This window comes from Lissotriton vulgaris, chromosome 3_1 (assembly GCF_964263255.1).
Source record: "Lissotriton vulgaris chromosome 3_1, aLisVul1.2, whole genome shotgun sequence".
NCBI lineage: Eukaryota > Metazoa > Chordata > Amphibia > Caudata > Salamandridae > Lissotriton > Lissotriton vulgaris.
This window is the reverse complement of record NC_141689.1, coordinates 1,374,319,139-1,374,337,983: the sequence shown is the minus strand read 5'-3', so window position 1 is coordinate 1,374,337,983 and position 18,845 is coordinate 1,374,319,139. Positions and strand designations below refer to the sequence as shown.

Here is an 18,845-nt window from a genome sequence, read left to right as displayed (position 1 = left end):
CACTTAGGGTCCACTTCTACCTGGCTTTTTATATGTTGTACTGTGCCTAAAACCCTTCTTAATTTACCCGTACAGCTAAACTATGTATCCCGATTTTGAGCTTTATGAAACACCTTCCTTCTAAAGTTATCTAATACTAGCTGAACATTCGAATACGTTGCGATGTTGGCTATGTATGTGTTGATGGTCTTGACAGCTGCTGTGATGCTGGGGTAATAACCGTGAGGAAAGTCAGCGTGGATGCTCAAGGGGTCCTGATCATTTTTTATAGTAAATTTTACCTCAAGCATTGTAAATGTATTCCATGTTCTTGGGTATTGGATTTCGTTTACAGCTACCTCTCAGTCCCCTTTTAGGTCCACATGGCTGGCCAGTTTCACAGTATAGTTAGAAAATTGATTGTCCTCTGATGCATTGGATGGTAAGGTGATATAAAATTACATTGTCTCCATATTGTCGCCTTCAGAGAGCACCTGTACTCACTCACCCTGCTGGGAGCTGGCAAGCACCCAACTGTTAAATTTCTTTGGCCACTCCCTCCATTTGACAAAATCCTGTCTGTTAGATCTGCTACCTTTCCATTTCAGAATCTTTTCAACTCTGTACAACCACTGTGGATCGCCCGGTACCTTTTGTAACTCTTCGTTGTAAAATGCACTGAACACTGTTTCGCCATCGTAGTCCATTAACCTGTAAATATATATTCCATTTTTAAGCCACACAATCTCCACTTTGAATATTTTGTTGCCAAAAGTCTGCTGTAGCCCTTCGAGTTTTGATGGTTCTGTGCCTGTACAACATCCACATATCTGTAGGTGTTATACACCATAACATATCTTCACATCTTAGATTTAAAATTTCTGTTAAAATGCTCTATAACAGAAGCTTTTACCTCCATGTGCATTATAAAATGATGAACAGTGTGTTGTTTTACTCATTTCTGAAACAAATTGTTTAAAAATTATTTTCTGACATCTGTTTGCAGTTTTCGAATGGTTCGCCCTTTCCTGAAGAGGGCTTTAAAGACAGTGCCACTTTTATCACTTAGAGCTTCTGCTAAGGAGTACTTAACTATACATCTATTATCATTATTATACAGTGAGCTTCCCTATTAGGCTTGGCTAGATCTTGAAGACTGATTATGTCCCCATGCCATTATAATCTAGCTGCACATTAAGGATGGCCGGTCTCCTCTTAAAACGCCTCCTGGCTGGCTTGTGGAGTGAATATACCTCTTCCCAGATAAGCAACATGTCCCCTGCACTCTGTTTACTGGCTCATTTTCAACTAGAGCCCTTCTAAACAGAGCTTCAGAGCTTCCATAGCTTCCGACCACGCTTATATTGTAATGAAGCTTCCTTAACCCGCCCCTGACATGTTTTTAGCCCTTGCATCCCATGAAATGAAAGACGATGGTTCTCTGTAAGCGCATTTTATTAAAAATAAAGAATGTTAGCAACACATAAACAGGGCATAGTTTACAGTTTCATAGTACACGTCTTGTCGTTTTTGTTGGACAGACAGTTTGCTAACTTTTCACTACGTACACATAACATGACTGTGAGGAGGGACTCACCGGTATAGAGCCTTGGGCTGATTCCCCTCTACAGACACCGGTACCATTTGCACGACGCTCTTTCCAGGATCCCACACGAGTGTGAAATCTCTTACGCTGACGACACCCAGCTGATACTCTCCCTCACCAAAGACCCTAACACCGCCAATACCAATCTTCACGAAGGCATGAAAGAAGTAGCCGAATGGATGAAAAACAGCCGCCTAAAACTTAACTCAGACAAAACGGAAGTCCTCATCCTAGGATCATCCCCCTCTGCCTGGGACGACTCATGGTGGCCATCGGCCCTGGGCACGGCACCCATACCCACAGACCACGCACGTAACCTAGGCTTCATCCTAGACTCCTCCCTCTCGATGACCAGACAAGTCAACGCCGTCTCATCCTCTTGCTTCAACGTACTTCGTATGCTCAAGAAAATCTTTCGTTGGATCCCCACCGAAACAAGAAAGGCTGTCACCCACGCACTGATCACTAGCCGACTGGACTATGGAAACACCCTCTACGACGGAACCACAGCCAAATTACAGAAAAAACTCCAACGCATCCAAAACGCATCAGCCAGACTCATTTTGGACATCCCTCGCCAAGCTCACATTACCAGTCACCTGAAAGACCTCCACTGGCTTCCCGTCAACAAGAGAATAACGTTCCGTCTCCTCACCCACGCACACAAAGCCCTCTACGAACTAGGACCCGAAAGCCTCAACACACGACTGTCCTTCTACACACCCACCCGCCAACTAAGATCCTCCAATCAAGCCCTCGCCGCAGTTCCGCGCATCCACAGATCCACCATGGGAGGAAGATCCTTCTCCTACTTGGCGGCCAAGACCTGGAATTGTCTCCCCACTCACCTCCGCCTTACACAGAACCACATTTCCTTCCGAAAAGAACTTAAAACCTGGCTATTCAATAAATAATGCACCCCCTCCCCCAAGCGCCTTGAGACCCTCTGGGTGAGTAGTGCACTATACAAATTCCTGAACTTGAACTTGAGCTTGTTGTTTTGGGTCATGTGTAGCTGTCTTTAAGCTACAAGCTTAACGCCGAGTTGTTTTTGGGTCATGTGCAGCTGACTTCAAGCTACAAGCGTGACGCTGAGTTGTTTTGGGCCATGTGCAGCTGACACAAGCTTAACGCCAAGCTGTTGGTAGGGTCTTCTGTTGACTTAGTTTTTTTTTTAAAGTTATAGAACAGAGTACCGAATACCAGGTGGAATTGATATGTTAATTGGGCAACTTCGACTTTAGCAGCTTCTTTGTACCTGTGTAATTATCCCACTCCTCCCCTACCTTCACTTAGTCCTTTACAGGCACCTCTCTTCATTTGAATTTCACTATATAGCCTGAGCACTTTAGGTGTGGTGACGGGTACATCTTATTTAATAGCCAAGGTATATTGTTCTGACGGCTCTTCTTTCGCCCTCTTAATAGCCTCCGGGGAGAACCCCGTGATTCTGAAGACGAGGAGCCAGGACCATCGGCCACTATCTCACCATCCAGCTCATCATCGGAAGGAGAACATGAAGAAAACCCTCTTGAAGTCAAAACTTTTTTTACTTCTGGCAATAATAATAATATAATAATAATCCACATTTGTAAAGCGCGAACACTCACCCGTAAGGGTCTCTAGGCGCTGGGGGCCGTCGGGAAGATTAAGCAAGCTATTGCCCAGAGTCACATGGTGCTGGGCTGACCTGCCGCCGGTACCAGGGATCAAATCGTGATTCCCAGATTCCAACGTCAGTCGCCCTGGCCGCGGCGCCACACCTCTCTTGGAAATAACTTGCGGCTACTATACAGTATGGGTTTTTCTCCGTAGTGTGTATTCTGGGACAAGACAGCCCCTAGTCCCTGATCTGAAGCGTCATAAAAGTAAAACACTTGGCAAATACATTCAGCCTCCTCGCCTGTTTATCAAACCTGCGCTCCCACAAGTGGTGTCAGAATGGGATTGAAAGGCACCATGGAGGCTGCTCTCGCAAAAATGGCGGAGAATCAGGAGCATCTGGGGAAGGTGATGGAACGCTTTTTGACGGTGGTGGAAGAAGATCGGGGAAACATCCAACAAGTTCTAACGGGACAAACTAAAACCCATGGAGCATCTATGGACAAACTAACAGAGGCATTGGGACATCAACGAGGCCCCACTACCCTTCCCTCGGTTGTCCTGCAACGCTATGTGAGTGGGGAAGATCCAGATTATTTCTTTACCAATTTTGAGGGAATGGCTACGGCAGCATCCTGGCCAGCTGATAAGTGGGGACAATATTTAGGACCCCTTTTGTCTGGGGATCTACAAGCTGCCTATCAGGCTGCAATCATTCAAGGGGTCGTTCCCTATGCTGACATAAAAAAGTGTGTAATGGAACGATTGGGTGTGGACGATGAAATCTATCGCTTAAAACTTTGACAAAAGAAAGAGGGCCTCCAAGAAACACCAAGGGCGTTATATTTCAGAGTTAAGGACATGGCGGACCGTTGGTTGAAACCAGCCGTTACGGACAAAGACGGGATTATGGCTAAAATTTACTTAGAGCAATATTTAGCCTCTTTACATCCGCCTATTCAAAAGTGGGTACGCTAACAGGCAAATCTCACCCTTGGGACAGCAGTAGAAATTGCCAGTGCCTATGATAGAGCACAAGAAATTCAGAAAGGGCGGGAAGATTTTACAGGGAAAACGGGGGGACATGATCATCATCGACCCCCGCAGCCCCCAGTGATGAAAAAACCTGAGCCCTTAACAATTGTACGAGGAGCTCCGATTGTCCGACCCCCGCTGATGGGTCCACAATGCTTTCAGTGAGGGGGAATAGGCCACATTGCTAGATTTTGTCCCCAGAAAGAGAAACCTATGGAAATAGGGATGGCTCGCAACTATTATTGTTCATCCTCTGAGAAAAAACCACGACCCTATTGTTGCACTGTGTCTGTCAATGGTAAACCAGTGACAGCCCTGGCGGATACAGGTTGTCTCCACAGTGCCGTACGGCCACAAGATCTAGGTTCTTATGTGGGTCTTATTGATGGAGCCGTAGCTATACGTTATGTTCATGGAGACACAAAACCATATCCCACAGCTCAGGTGACAATACAACATCCCCAAGATACTGGAACCACCCTGACAGTCGGTTTGATTCCCCGATTACCCGAACAAGCTATACTTGGGAATGATTATCCAAAATTGTCACAACTATTGAACCAAAGCCCTTCACAGGAAGAAGAATGGTGGTCCAATGCGCCGTTTTCCCAAGATGAAGAGAAAGAATGGCCAAACTCCAAAGTGCGAAAAAGTAGAAGACAAAGGAGGATTTAAAAAAGGAAGAACCCTGCGGTATTACCCGTAATACAGGATGAGAATCCCTTGGAAACTGATAGAAGTTTCCACGCGGCCCAACGAGAAGATCCGGTACTACAAGAAGCATGGAATCAGGCACTAGAGGATGAGGATCCCCAACACGTAGGTCCCTATTTCTTTAAAAAGAATGGGTTATTATATAGAAAAGGGAACGCCACTCAAAAAGCCCAACTGATAATTCCTGGACCGTTTAGGAAGAAAGTGTTATACCTAGCTCATAGTCATTTGTTAGGAGGACATTTTGGGTCAGATAAGACAGAGAAACAGATCATGGAACACTTCTATTGGCCAGGGATATATCAGCAAGTGAAAAGGTACTGTAGGGAATGTCCTGTGTGTCAAAGGAACAGCCAATATCATCCCCCTAAAGTACCCCTACAACCCCTCCCAATTATAGAAGAGCTGTTCAGTAGGGTAGGTATGTACATAATAGGACCCTTATTGCCATCCCGCAGTGGGTGTAGGTATGTCCTTGTTATGGTGGATTACGCTACGCGTTTTCTGGAAGCCATTCCCCTACAACGACCTGATGCTTCTAACATCGCGAAAGCTATGATCTCTGTCTTTTCCAGGGTAGGATTCCCAAAAGAGATCCTAACCGATCAGGGGACGCCTTTTGTATCCGGATTGATGAAACAAGTATGTTTCCAGTTAGGAGTGAAACAAATCCGGACGTCGGCCTATCACCCACAGACGGACGGATTAGTGGAAAGATATAATGCAACCATAAAAACCACACTTAAAAAACTTTTGGACCTAGAGTCCAGGAAATGGGAAGATATGCTTCCCCTGGCCTTGTTCGCCATCAGGTGCAAAGAACAGAAGAGTACTGGCTATTCGCCTTTTGAGTTATTGTACGGCCATAAGCCACACACTTTATTAGAGATGGCACAAGAAAAATGGGAAACAGAACCTCACGATTCTAAACCCATAACTGAGTATGTGTCTAATTTGCGCACTCATCTTGGACAGATAAGAACTATTGTTCAGAACAATTTAGAGGGAGCCCAGCTAGCCCAAAAGAAACAATACAACAAAGGGACCAGAGAGAGAACCTTCCAAGTGGGAGATTCAGTACTCCTTATGATGGCCTCATCCGACCACAAGATGTTGGGACAGTGGCAGGGGCCATATCCTATAATAGAGAGGGTTACTCCTGTAACGTACCAAATTGAAACAGATCCAGCCAGGCATACTTCTCAAGTGTATCATATTAACTTATTAAAGAAATGGAAAGGCCCCTTACCAGTAGCAGTGACCCTAACGGACACACCAGTGCCCTTATTTGACCAGTGTGTAGATCCTGACCTACCTTCCGACCTTCGAGAAGGCTTGGCCCAAGTCTTACAGCCCCTACAAGCTACATTCTCTACTTCTCCTGGCAGGACAGCGTTTATTGAACACGCTATCAAAACCCCTCCAGGGAAAACAGTACGCTTGAGACCATATCGCATCCCAAAAGCCCGTAGGCAAACCATAAGAGAGGAAATCCAGAAAATGCTACAGATGGATATAATCGAGCCTTCTGTAAGTGAGTGGAACTCCCCCATTATTCTGGTGCCCAAACCAGACGGGTCGTGCGATTTTGCATCGATTTCAGAGAGGTCAATAAAATATCAGAGTTCGATACCTATCCGATACCCCGAGTGTATGAGATGGTGGAAAGAATAGGCGGGCCCAATACATTAGCACATTAGATCTGTGCAAGGGTTATTGGCAGATACCCCTCAGAAGTCAAGATAGGGAGAAAACAGCCTTCTCTGCCCCCAATGGGTTGTATCAGTTCAAGGTATTACCCTTTGTTTTGCATGGGGCACCAGAAAAATTTCAAAAGGCTGTGAATGTAATCTTACAAACCCCATGAGACATATGCCGGTTCTTATATAGATGACATAATCATCTATAGTGATACCTGGGAACAACATCTTTTTGACCTTTCCAATGTAGTACAAACACTTGGACGATACGGTTTGAAGATAAATCCAGCTAAAAGCCATTTGGCAGCCCAAACCGTTCAATACCTAGGGTATTTATTAGGAGAGGGTGTTATCAAACCCCAAAAATCCAAGCTAGATGCCATCTCTCAAATACCCTTACCGCGTACCAAGAAGGACTTGCGTGCCTTTTTAGGGCTGCTCGGATATTACTGTCGGTTCATTCCTCGGTTTTCTCAAACGGCAGCCCCTTTAACAGATTTACTCCAGAAAAAAGTTAAAACAGAGGAAGTGCTAAAACACCAGTCCCCGGAAGTAGTAAAAGCTTTTGAGACCCTAAAAACCACCCTGATCTCAGGGACCGTACTAACCAGTCCTGACTATCCCCTCCCTTTTATCTTATAAACAGACGCTTCAGATCAGGGACTAGGGGCTGTCTTGTCCCAGAATACACCCTAGGGGAAAACCCATACTGTATATTAGCCGCAAGTTATTTCCAAGAAAGAAAAACTACGCTACTATATAGATACTAAGCATGGGCGAATTTTGCGAATCTCGCGTTCGCGAATTTTGCGGATTTGCGAACTCGCAAATCCGCAAAATCCGCGAATTCTCGCGAATTTGCGTATTTTTTTTTTTTGTGTTTGCGCGGGTTTCTGCCAGTTCGCGAGGGTTTTGTACAATGTCGCAAATTGCGAACTTACCTGTCGGGTCGCAAGTTTCGCGAACTTGTTGTTTCTACGTGTCCAGCCTGTTTGGGACACTCTTCTTCATCACTGCCACTCTCTGTCACCACTGCCACTCTCTGACTACTCATGCCACCCTCTGGCCCACCCATGCCACCCTCTGTTTCATCACAGCACCCTCTGGTTGTCCAGTCAGTGTACATTATTGTGGCAACGCAAGCACACCTTCCCTGCCTCAAGTGACCTGAATTAATTTGGGGCTGATTAATGTGTCACAGAATATTTTTTTAGCTGGCACCTGCTTCCTTAGTGCTTCCTGATTAGTGATCTTTTGCACTTGCTAAGTGCTTTCATTGTTGCAAAATTAGTTACAACACCTGCCCTGCCCCAACTGACAATAATGAATTAGGGGCTGATTAATGGATTTGAACCTCCAGCCTGGCTCCTGCTTGTCTCCCTTAGCTGTAATTCAGGACCTTTGTGGCATATGTGTAACTATTCTGAGGTTCAGAGCAGGGTCACATAATAGTTGCAACTGGCAACTGAACTCTGGAGGGGCCCCTCAGGAAGCACTACAGGAAATGGCTACTAATGATGAGCCTGAACTTTTGAACCTGGTAAGTAGTTTCAGTTTTGCTAAGATCGTATTTCTGCAATTTTGCACTTATTCGCGGGGCGCGAAGTTGTACTGGGAAGCCGCGAACTCACGCGAACAGTGCGAGCAGTGCGAGCAAAATCCGCTGCTCGCGGATTTGCGGATTTTGCAGGAGATTCGCGAATCTCGCGGATTGCGAATTTACCGAAAATCCGCAAAATCCGCGAGCGAAACGGATTTTCCGCCCATGCTTAATAGATACCCTGCGGTATTATTTGGAAGGCAGAGAATTCACTCTATATACTGACCATGCCCCTCTTGAATGGCTTCCCAGAAACAAGGGTCACAACGAAAGAGTTCTCAGATGGTTTCTTTCCCTACAACCATACCAATTAAGAACCCAACACCGAAAGGGAAGCAAACATGTAAATGTGGACTACTTATCCAGATTTCCCCAAGATCCAACCCCTAGTAGAAGGACAGCTAGGGAAAGGGGATGTGAGAAGGGACTCACCGGTATAGAGCCTTGGGCTGATTCCCCTCTACAGACAGCGGTACCACTTTCACAACGCTCTTTCCAGGATCCCACACGAGGGCGAAATCTATGCCGTTGTCCTGTGTTTCCACAGACCGACGCAGACGAGAACCTGGAAGGGGGAGGAGAATGCCCCGGAAGCCATTTGCATGCTCCAATGAAAAGCGAGGCAGGAGAAGAAGGAAGTGAAACCGGGGGAGTGAAACCAGGAAGAAGGACGTCGGAAGAGTAACGCGGAGAAGACGGACCCTGTAGCTGTGCACCCGAAGAAGACCCAAGGAGCGGAGAAGCGGCGGAGACCGAACCGGGCGAGCCTTGGTCTGAGGAGTGGTCGAGTCCTCAGGAGGATGCTGTAGAGCTGCCTCAACTCTGGAGAGTTGCGGCATAGCCGGTGAGTACCAGCATTCCTTGGGAAGAAAGGGGGGAAACGAGGGAGGCTGGTGGGTAATCAGGGCTTTCTTAGTGGGTTTCAGCTGTAGTGCGGGTAGCTCATGGTTTCGGGGACCTTGTTGTTGTTTTGGGTCATGTGTAGCTGCCTTCAAGCTACAAGTGTGACGCTGAGTTGTTTTGGGCCATGTGTAGCTGACACAAGCTTAACGCCAAGCTGTTGGTAGGGTCTTCTGTTGATTTAGTTTTTTTTTAAAGTTATAGAACAGAGTACCGAATACCAGGTGGAATTGATATGTTAATTGGGCAACTTCGACTTTAGCAGCTTCTTTGTACCTGTGTAATTATCCCACTCCTCCCCTACCTTCACTTAGTCCTTTACAGGCACCTCTCTTCATTTGAATTTCACTATATAGCCTGAGCACTTTAGGTGTGGTGACGGGTACATCTTATTTAATAGCCAAGGTATATTGTTCTGACGGCTCTTCTTTCGCCCTCTTATTAGCCTCCGGGGAGAACCCCGTGATTCTGAAGACGAGGAGCCAGGACCATCGGCCACTATCTCACCATCCAGCTCATCATCGGAAGGAGAACCTGAAGAAAACCCTCTTGAAGTCAAAACTTTTTTTACTTCTGGCAATAATAATAATATAATATTAATCCACATTTGTAAAGCGCGAACACTCACCCGTAAGGGTCTCTAGGCGCTGGGGGCCGTCGGGAAGATTAAGCAAGCTATTGCCCAGAGTCACATGGTGCTGGGCTGACCTGCCGCCGGTACCAGGGATCAAACCGTGATTCCCAGATTCCAACGTCAGTCGCCCTGGCCGCGGCGCCACACCTCTCTTGGAAATAACTTGCGGCTAATATACAGTATGGGTTTTTCTCCCTAGTGTGTATTCTGGGACAAGACAGCCCCTAGTCCCTGATCTGAAGCATCATAAAAGTAAAACACTTGGCAAATACATTCAGCCTCCTCGCCTGTTTATCAAACCTGCGCTCCCACAAGTGGTGTCAGAATGGGATTGAAAGGCGCCATGGAGGCTGCTCTCTAGCAAAAATGGCGGAGAATCAGGAGCATCTGGGGAAGGTGATGGAACGCTTTTTGACGGTGGTGGAAGAAGATCGGGGAAACAACCAACAAGTTCTAACGGGACAAACTAAAACTCATGGAGCAGCTATGGACAAACTAACAGAGGCATTGGGACATCAACGAGGCCCCACTACCCTTCCCTCGGTTGTCCTGCAACGCTATGTGAGTGGGGAAGATCCGGATTATTTCTTTACCAATTTTGAGGGAATGGCTACGGCAGCATCCTGGCCAGCTGATAAGTGGGGACAATATTTAGGACCCCTTTTGTCTGGGGATCTACAAGCTGCCTATCAGGCTGCAATCATTCAAGGGGTCGTTCCCTATGCTGACATAAAAAAGTGTGTAATGGAACGATTGGGTGTGGACGATGAAATCTATCGCTTAAAACTTTGACAAAAGAAAGAGGGCCTCCAAGAAACACCAAGGGCGTTATATTTCAGGGTTAAGGACATGGCGGACCGTTGGTTGAAACCAGCCGTTACGGACAAAGACGGGATTATGGCTAAAATTTACTTAGAGCAATATTTAGCCTCTTTACATCCGCCTATTCAAAAGTGGGTACGCTAACAGGCAAATCTCACCCTTGGGACAGCAGTAGAAATTGCCAGTGCCTATGATAGAGCACAAGAAATTCAGAAAGGGCGGGAAGATTTTACAGGGAAAACGGGGGGACATGATCATCATCGACCCCCGCAGCCCCCAGTGATGAAAAAACCTGAGCCCTTAACAATTGTACGAGGAGCTCCGATTGTCCGACCCCCGCTGATGGGTCCACAATGCTTTCAGTGAGGGGGAATAGGCCACATTGCTAGATTTTGTCCCCAGAAAGAGAAACCTATGGAAATAGGGATGGCTCGCAACTATTATTGTTCATCCTCTGAGAAAAAACCACGACCCTATTGTTGCACTGTGATGTCAATGGTAAACCAATGACAGCCCTGGCGGATACAGGTTGTCTCCACAGTGTCGTACGGCCACAAGATCTAGGTTCTTATGTGGGTCTTATTGATGGAGCCGTAGCTATACGTTGTGTTCATGGAGACACAAAACCATATCCCACAGCTCAGGTGACAATACAACATCCCCAAGATACTGGAACCACCCTGACAGACGGTTTGATTCCCCGATTACCCGAACAAGCTATACTTGGGAATGATTATCCAAAATTGTCACAACTATTGAACCAAAGCCCTTCACAGGAAGAAGAATGGTGGTCCAATGCGCCGTTTTCCCAAGATGAAGAGAAAGAATGGCCAAACTCCAAAGTGCGAAAAAGTAGAAGACAAAGGAGGATTTAAAAAAGGAAGAACCCTGCGGTATTACCCGTAATACAGGATGAGAATCCCTTGGAAACTGATAGAAGTTTCCACGCGGCCCAACGAGAAGATCCGGTCCTACAAGAAGCATGGAATCAGGCACTAGAGGATGAGGATCCCCAACACGTAGGTCCTTATTTCTTTAAAAAGAATGGGTTATTATATAGAAAAGGGAACGCCACTCAAAAAGCCCTACTGATAATTCCTGGACTGTTTAGGAAGAAAGTGTTATACCTAGCTCATAGTCATTTGTTAGGAGGACATTTTGGGTCAGATAAGACAGAGAAACAGATCATGGAACACTTCTATTGGCCAGGGATATATCAGCAAGTGAAAAGGTACTGTAGGGAATGTCCTGTGTGTCAAAGGAACAGCCAATATCATCCCCCTAAAGTACCCCTACAACCCCTCCCAATTATAGAAGAGCCGTTCAGTAGGGTAGGTATGTACATAATAGGACCCTTATTGCCATCCCGCAGTGGGTGTAGGTATGTCCTTGTTATGGTGGATTACGCTACGCGTTTTCTGGAAGCCATTCCCCTACAACGACCTGATGCTTCTAACATCGCGAAAACTATGATCTCTGTCTTTTCCAGGGTAGGATTCCCAAAAGAGATCCTAACCGATCAGGGGACGCCTTTCGTATCCGGATTGATGAAACAAGTATGTTTCCAGTTAGGAGTGAAACAAATCCGGACGTCGGCCTATCACCCACAGACGGACGGATTAGTGGAAAGATATAATGCAACCATAAAAACCACACTTAAAAAACTTTTGGACCTAGAGTCCAGGAAATGGGAAGATATGCTTCCCCTGGCCTTGTTCGCCATCAGGTGCAAAGAACAGAATAGTACTGGCTATTCGCCTTTTGAGTTATTGTACGGCCATAAGCCACACACTTTATTAGAGATGGCACAAGAAAAATGGGAAACAGAACCTCACGATTCTAAACCCATAACTGAGTATGTGTCTAATTTGCGCACTCATCTTGGACAGACAAGAACTATTGTTCGGAACAATTTAGAGGGAGCCCAGCTAGCCCAAAAGAAACAATACAACAAAGGGACCAGAGAGAGAACCTTCCAAGTGGGAGATTCAGTACTCCTTATGATGGCCTCATCCGACCACAAGATGTTGGGACAGTGGCAGGGGCCATATCCTATAATAGAGAGGGTTACTCCTGTAACGTACCGAATTGAAACAGATCCAGCCAGGCATACTTCCCAAGTGTATCATATTAACCTATTAAAGAAATGGAAAGACCCCTTACCAGTAGCAGTGACCCTAACGGACACACCAGTGCCCTTATTTGACCAGTGTGTAGATCCTGACCTACCTTCCGACCTTCGAGAAGGCTTGGCCCAAGTCTTACAGCCCCTACAAGCTACATTCTCTACTTCTCCTGGCAGGACAGCGTTTATTGAACACGCTATCAAAACCCCTCCAGGGAAAACAGTACGCTTGAGACCATATCGCATCCCAAAAGCCCGTAGGCAAACCATAAGAGAGGAAATCCAGAAAATGCTACAGATGGATATAATCGAGCCTTCTGTAAGTGAGTGGAACTCCCCCATTATTCTGGTGCCCAAACCAGACGGGTCGGTGCGATTTTGCATCGATTTCAGAGAGGTCAATAAAATATCAGAGTTCGATACCTATCCGATACCCCGAGTGTATGAGATGGTGGAAAGAATAGGCGGGGCCCAATACATTAGCACATTAGATCTGTGCAAGGGTTATTGGCAGATACCCCTCAGAAGTCAAGATAGGGAGAAAACAGCCTTCTCTGCCCCCAATGGGTTGTATCAGTTCAAGGTATTACCCTTTGTTTTGCATGGGGCACCAGAAAAATTTCAAAAGGCTGTGAATGTAATCTTACAACCCCATGAGACATATGCCGGTTCTTATATAGATGACATAGTCATCTATAGTGATACCTGGGAACAACATCTTTTTCACCTTTCCAATGTAGTACAAACACTTGGACGATACGGTTTGAAGATAAATCCAGCTAAAAGCCATTTGGCAGCCCAAACCGTTCGATACCTAGGGTATTTATTAGGAGAGGGTGTTATCAAACCCCAAAAATCCAAGCTAGATGCCATCTCTCAAATACCCTTACCGCGTACCATGAAGGACTTGCGTGCCTTTTTAGGGCTGCTCGGATATTACTGTCGGTTCATTCCTCGGTTTTCTCAAACGGCAGCCCCTTTAACAGATTTACTCCAGAAAAAAGTTAAAACAGAGGAAGTGCTAAAACACCCGTCCCCGGAAGTAGTAAAAGCTTTTGAGACCCTAAAAACCACCCTGACCTCAGGGACCGTACTAACCAGTCCTGACTATCCCCTCCCTTTTATCTTATAAACAGACGCTTCAGATCAGGGACTAGGGGCTGTCTTGTCCCAGAATACACCCTAGGGGAAAACCCATACTGTATATTAGCCGCAAGTTATTTCCAAGAAAGAAAAACTACGCTACTATATAGATACCCTGCGGTATTATTTGGAAGGCAGAGAATTCACTCTATATACTGACCATGCCCCTCTTGAATGGCTTCCCAGAAACAAGGGTCACAACGAAAGAGTTCTCAGATGGTTTCTTTCCCTACAACCATACCGATTAAGAACCCAACACCGAAAGGGAAGCAAACATGTAAATGTGGACTACTTATCCAGATTTCCCCAAGATCCAACCCCTAGTAGAAGGCTAGGGAAAGGGGATGTGAGAAGGGACTCACCGGTATAGAGCCTTGGGCTGATTCCCCTCTACAGACAGCGGTACCACTTTCACAACGCTCTTTCCAGGATCCCACACGAGGGCGAAATCTATGCCGTTGTCCTGTGTTTCCACAGACCGACGCAGACGAGAACCCGGAAGGGGGAAGAGAATGCCCCGGAAGCCCTTTGCATGCTCCAATGAAAAGCGAGGCAGGAGAAGAAGGAACTGAAACCGGGGGAGTGAAACCAGGAAGAAGGACGTCGGAAGAGTAACGGGGAGAAGACGGACCCTGTAGCTGTGCACCCGAAGAAGACCCAAGGAGCGGAGAAGCGGCGGAGACCGAACCGGACGAGCCTTGGTCTGAGGAGTGGTCGAGTCCTCAGGAGGATGCTGTAGAGCGGCCGCAACTCTGAAGAGTTGCGGCATAGCCGGTGAGTACCAGCATTCCTTGGGAAGAAAGGGGGGAAACGAGGGAGGCTGGTGGGTAATCAGGGCTTTCTTAGTGGGTTTCAGCTGTAGTGCGGGTAGCTCATGGTTTCGGGGACCTTGTTGTTGTTTTGGGTCATGTGTAGCTGCCTTTAAGCTACAAGCGTAACGCCGAGTTGTTTTGGGCCATGTGTAGCTGAGACAAGCTTAACGCCAAGCTGTTGGTAGGGTCTTCTGTTGATTTAGTTTTTTTTTAAATTATAGAACAGAGTACCGAACACCAGGTGGAATTGATATGTTAATTGGGCAACTTCGACTTTAGCGGCTTATTTGTACCTGTACAATTATCCCAATCCTCCCCTCCCTTCACTTAGTCCTTTCCAGGCACTTCTCTTCATTTGAATTATACCATATAGCCTGAGCACTAAAGGTGTGGTGACGGGTACATCTTATTTAATAGCCAAGGTATAGTGTTTTGACGGCTCTTCTTTCTCTCTCTTATGAGCCTCCGGGGAGAACCCCATGATTCTGAAGACGAGGAGCCAGGACTATCGGCCACTATCTCACCATCCAGCTCATCATCGGAAGGAGAACCTGAAGAAAACCCTCTTGAAGCCAAAACTTGTGTTACTTCTGGCAATAAAAGTAGAACACTTGGCAAATACATTCAGCCTCCTCGCCTGTTTTTCAAACCTGCGCTTCCTCAATGACACATGCTCATACATTACATGGGGCCCAGCAGAAAACGTGCATCAGGGTCAAAACATTTAATATTATTATAACTATAAACTCAACGGCTCAAGACATGACTTCCCACTCACCCCTTCTATAACTTTGTACTCTCAGAATACTGACGACATTCGAAATATCGTACAATTCTGTCGTACAATACAAAACCTTTATTTCTGAAACAATCTTCAGTCAGAAGCTCCAAGTCGATATGTAAGCTGGTTGTCTGTGAAAGTATTACCTCCCTGATATGGCTTTTGTACATGCTTCAGTAGTCATCTGTTGTGGGTAGCCACTCATTGATACACCAGTTGGCTATGCATGTAGAACTGTCACACTGCATCACGGTGGGCGGCTTGCCAAGTTTCAGACACTGCAGAGTTACAGGTTGTATTTCAGCTAATCTTTCTATAAGCAACACATATACCAATCTGAAAATACATATGTATCCAGGACCTAACTAAGAAGCATCTTGCACACCGACATTCTGATGCTTTTCCTAAAACCGAATAAGTATGTGTTGTTAAAACAGTTTTCGTGGGGCTAAAGAACTGACTTGTCTATTTTAGAAATAATTATTGCATGTAAGTCTTTCTGTAGCCCTTTCTGCCATCCTTCTTACAAAATACATACACAAACCTTACATTCGACAGAGTTTGAAGCTTGACTCGCTTGAGCATCAGATTTCTTTGAGCATGGTCAAAAAGACCTTCATCATATCAAGGTGGACATATTTCTTCCCTTGGACAAAGTATACACCAACCTTACCAGTCTATATATTTTTATAGGTCTAGCAAGATACATATATGACACATTGTCCTTGAAGTGTATGAGTTGTATAGACACTTGTGAGCCTCCTGCTGCAGATCAATAATTTTATGGCCATGACAGAGGTTATAATAGCCACGTTTGACACACGCACTCCCAACATTTTCAGCAAAATCTTTAACAGACCATATGGTGTCGTAGGGTATGCCTGGAGCTTCCTTTTCAAAATCTGCGCTAATATTGGTGCAAACACATTTCTTACGCAGCACTTTGTTTTGGATTGTAGAACTTTCCGTCTGTTTTGAACAGCATAGGCAGTAATAATGTACAGCGTTAACCTTTGGCGACGTCCCATCTTTCCCGGCTCTTTTTGCTGATGCCTTCTATGGTTCAAAAAATAAAGAAGGAAAGACAGCCTATTTGTTTGAAATAAAATATAGCCATATATACGGTATAAGTAAGTGACGTCATTTCCTGGGAGGCCCGGAAATCCTGGTAATTGAAGTGACGTCACTTGTGGGGTGGTAAAACTGTCACATTTTGCTTCATGTGAAATGTTTTCCTGTGTACTACTCCCATTCAGGACAAGGGCAACGTGTGCATTTACCAATTGCCTCCCACTTCCAAGGCTCCTCCAGGTAAGTTGACTGGGACAGTCAGAGGTCCCACCTTAAAGACAGTGTGCATTAAAAACTGATTTTGTTTTTAAATGTAATTGCCCCCCACAGACTAAGAGAGCAAGTGTTAAGGTTGGTCATGCTGGGAATGCACATTTCTTTTGTGAGGTACCAGGGCTAACCATGCATGCCTTTTAGAAGAAGCAATTCAGCAGAAATATGAGAGCAATTCAGTGTATATGTGGTATCTCATGTCATGGTATTTAGTTTATTGTATGGGGTGAGGTATGTTAGTCTTAGTATAAGAAGTGTCACTACACTTCCGGTTGAGTGGTATTGCTGCAAAAAAATGAGGTAACTCTACTCCACAGCTCATGCACCTGAGCAGGCTCCTGGGGTAGCCAGGGACACAGGTGTCAGATAGCATCTAGTAAGTTTATTTACTAGCACAGTAAACTTGTCTGTGTCAATAGACCCCTTTGAAGTACACACTGAGCTTTGCAAAAAAAAACCTCTTCACATGATATATAATTTCACTGCTCTCAGTGTTCAGCACTTTATTGACCTCAGTAGGGTGTCCAATTGAGCTGACCTTGATGAAAGTCAAGTGTGTGACCTTTTGGCTATCAGTTTACTAGGTTCACTCTTGGATCCAGAGATAAATAATAAAATCCATTACACACTGTACTTCCCATCTATTCTTGGACTATTGGGTACACATTATGGTATGGTTAAATGCATAGACCAATCTTGGGCAAATTCTTCTGCAGAGCTGCTGTCCATGTATAACTACCCGACAGCCAACCATATGTCATCATTTAATGCATCACATCCTTCAGCGAGTGGACAATATAGGTATTTCTCTTTATGTTATATCTTTTGTTGTTTGAAATTTTCCTATACAAAGGTCTACTGATAGGGATTTGCAATAATTATTTATTAAGCTGATGACACATAATTTCTCCAGGTGCTTATGAGAGATTTATTTTATGGTTCCTATAAGAGGACCTCCTGTCACCCCTGTTTGGAGAAATGTGAGTGAACTTGAATAATGTACTTATTGTCTTTCTATATAGGAAGAAATGTATCACCAACAGCAAACAGTCAACACTGTCAGTGCCAGCAGCCCCTATAGATTAATATTTGGGATGGGAAGCCCGCCAGCCAGTCAGAATTGCCTCATAATCTCTTAAGGGTGGCATTTCCGATTCCGGGATTATGATGTCTGTTTCCGGCCGTCTTTCCATGTCAGCCTTTTCCGACATGGAACTTTGGGGTGCCTAGCAGGGCCCCCTTTCCCCCTGGCCCTCCTTATGTGGCCATGGGTGGCACCTATGTTGCGCCCCTCCCCTGAAAATCCCTGCACTGTGTGGCAGGCACCAAGAGGTGCCTGCCACATGGTGCAGGGATTTTGCAAACTCCCATTTGTCTATGGGAGCTTGTGCTGCAGGCGGTTTCCACCTGGCCCACATTATCTCCAATAGAGAAATGGGAGTTTTTGACCACACCATTTGCAGTCGCATTGTAAACAGGTGTGAGGAACCAGCATCCTATGGACGGGCGGACCCCCCCCATAAACGGTGTTGGTCGGAGGCAACTCCGACTGACATCAAAATCAGAACCTTTGTCTGCTCTATTAAGGTTAACACATAATTTAGTATTGTTTGGCTTCATGTGGGCCTGAGTTAACAAGAAATAGGTAATAAAATATAAATTTGGCCCTTACAGGGCCCCCTAAAATATGCCTTGAACAGGGCCCCCAACATCCTTAAGAGGACACTGACCTAAAAGTACATTTGTAACATTTATGCCTGTGATATGCCTTTAAAGTTAATTTAGTAAACTTATATTTGCATATTGAGCTGGAAGATTCCCCACATTAAGACATGTATGTCTACTACTAAGCATAACTATCCACCCAGAGTTAGTGAACTGCATTTAAATAGAGATGTACACCTATACATGGGGGTAAATATATGTTGTACAGAGATTTCTGCATCAAAATGAAATTATTAACAATTTTAATTTTCAATTGATTTATCCTTTCATATGTATATTTTTTTACTTATGATACATTTTATATAGCCAGCTGTAATGGTAAA

At 45.3% G+C, this 18,845-nt stretch overlaps 1 protein-coding gene and 1 pseudogene across 1 annotated transcript in view; both read right to left on the bottom strand.

The window, feature by feature from the left end:
• Positions 1-18,845, bottom strand: part of HEMGN (hemogen) — a 240,913-nt gene that overhangs the window by 206,288 nt on the left and 15,780 nt on the right. The gene's annotated exons all lie outside the window — the stretch shown is intronic.
• LOC147727924 (uncharacterized) lies at positions 15,882-18,008 on the bottom strand (annotated as a pseudogene).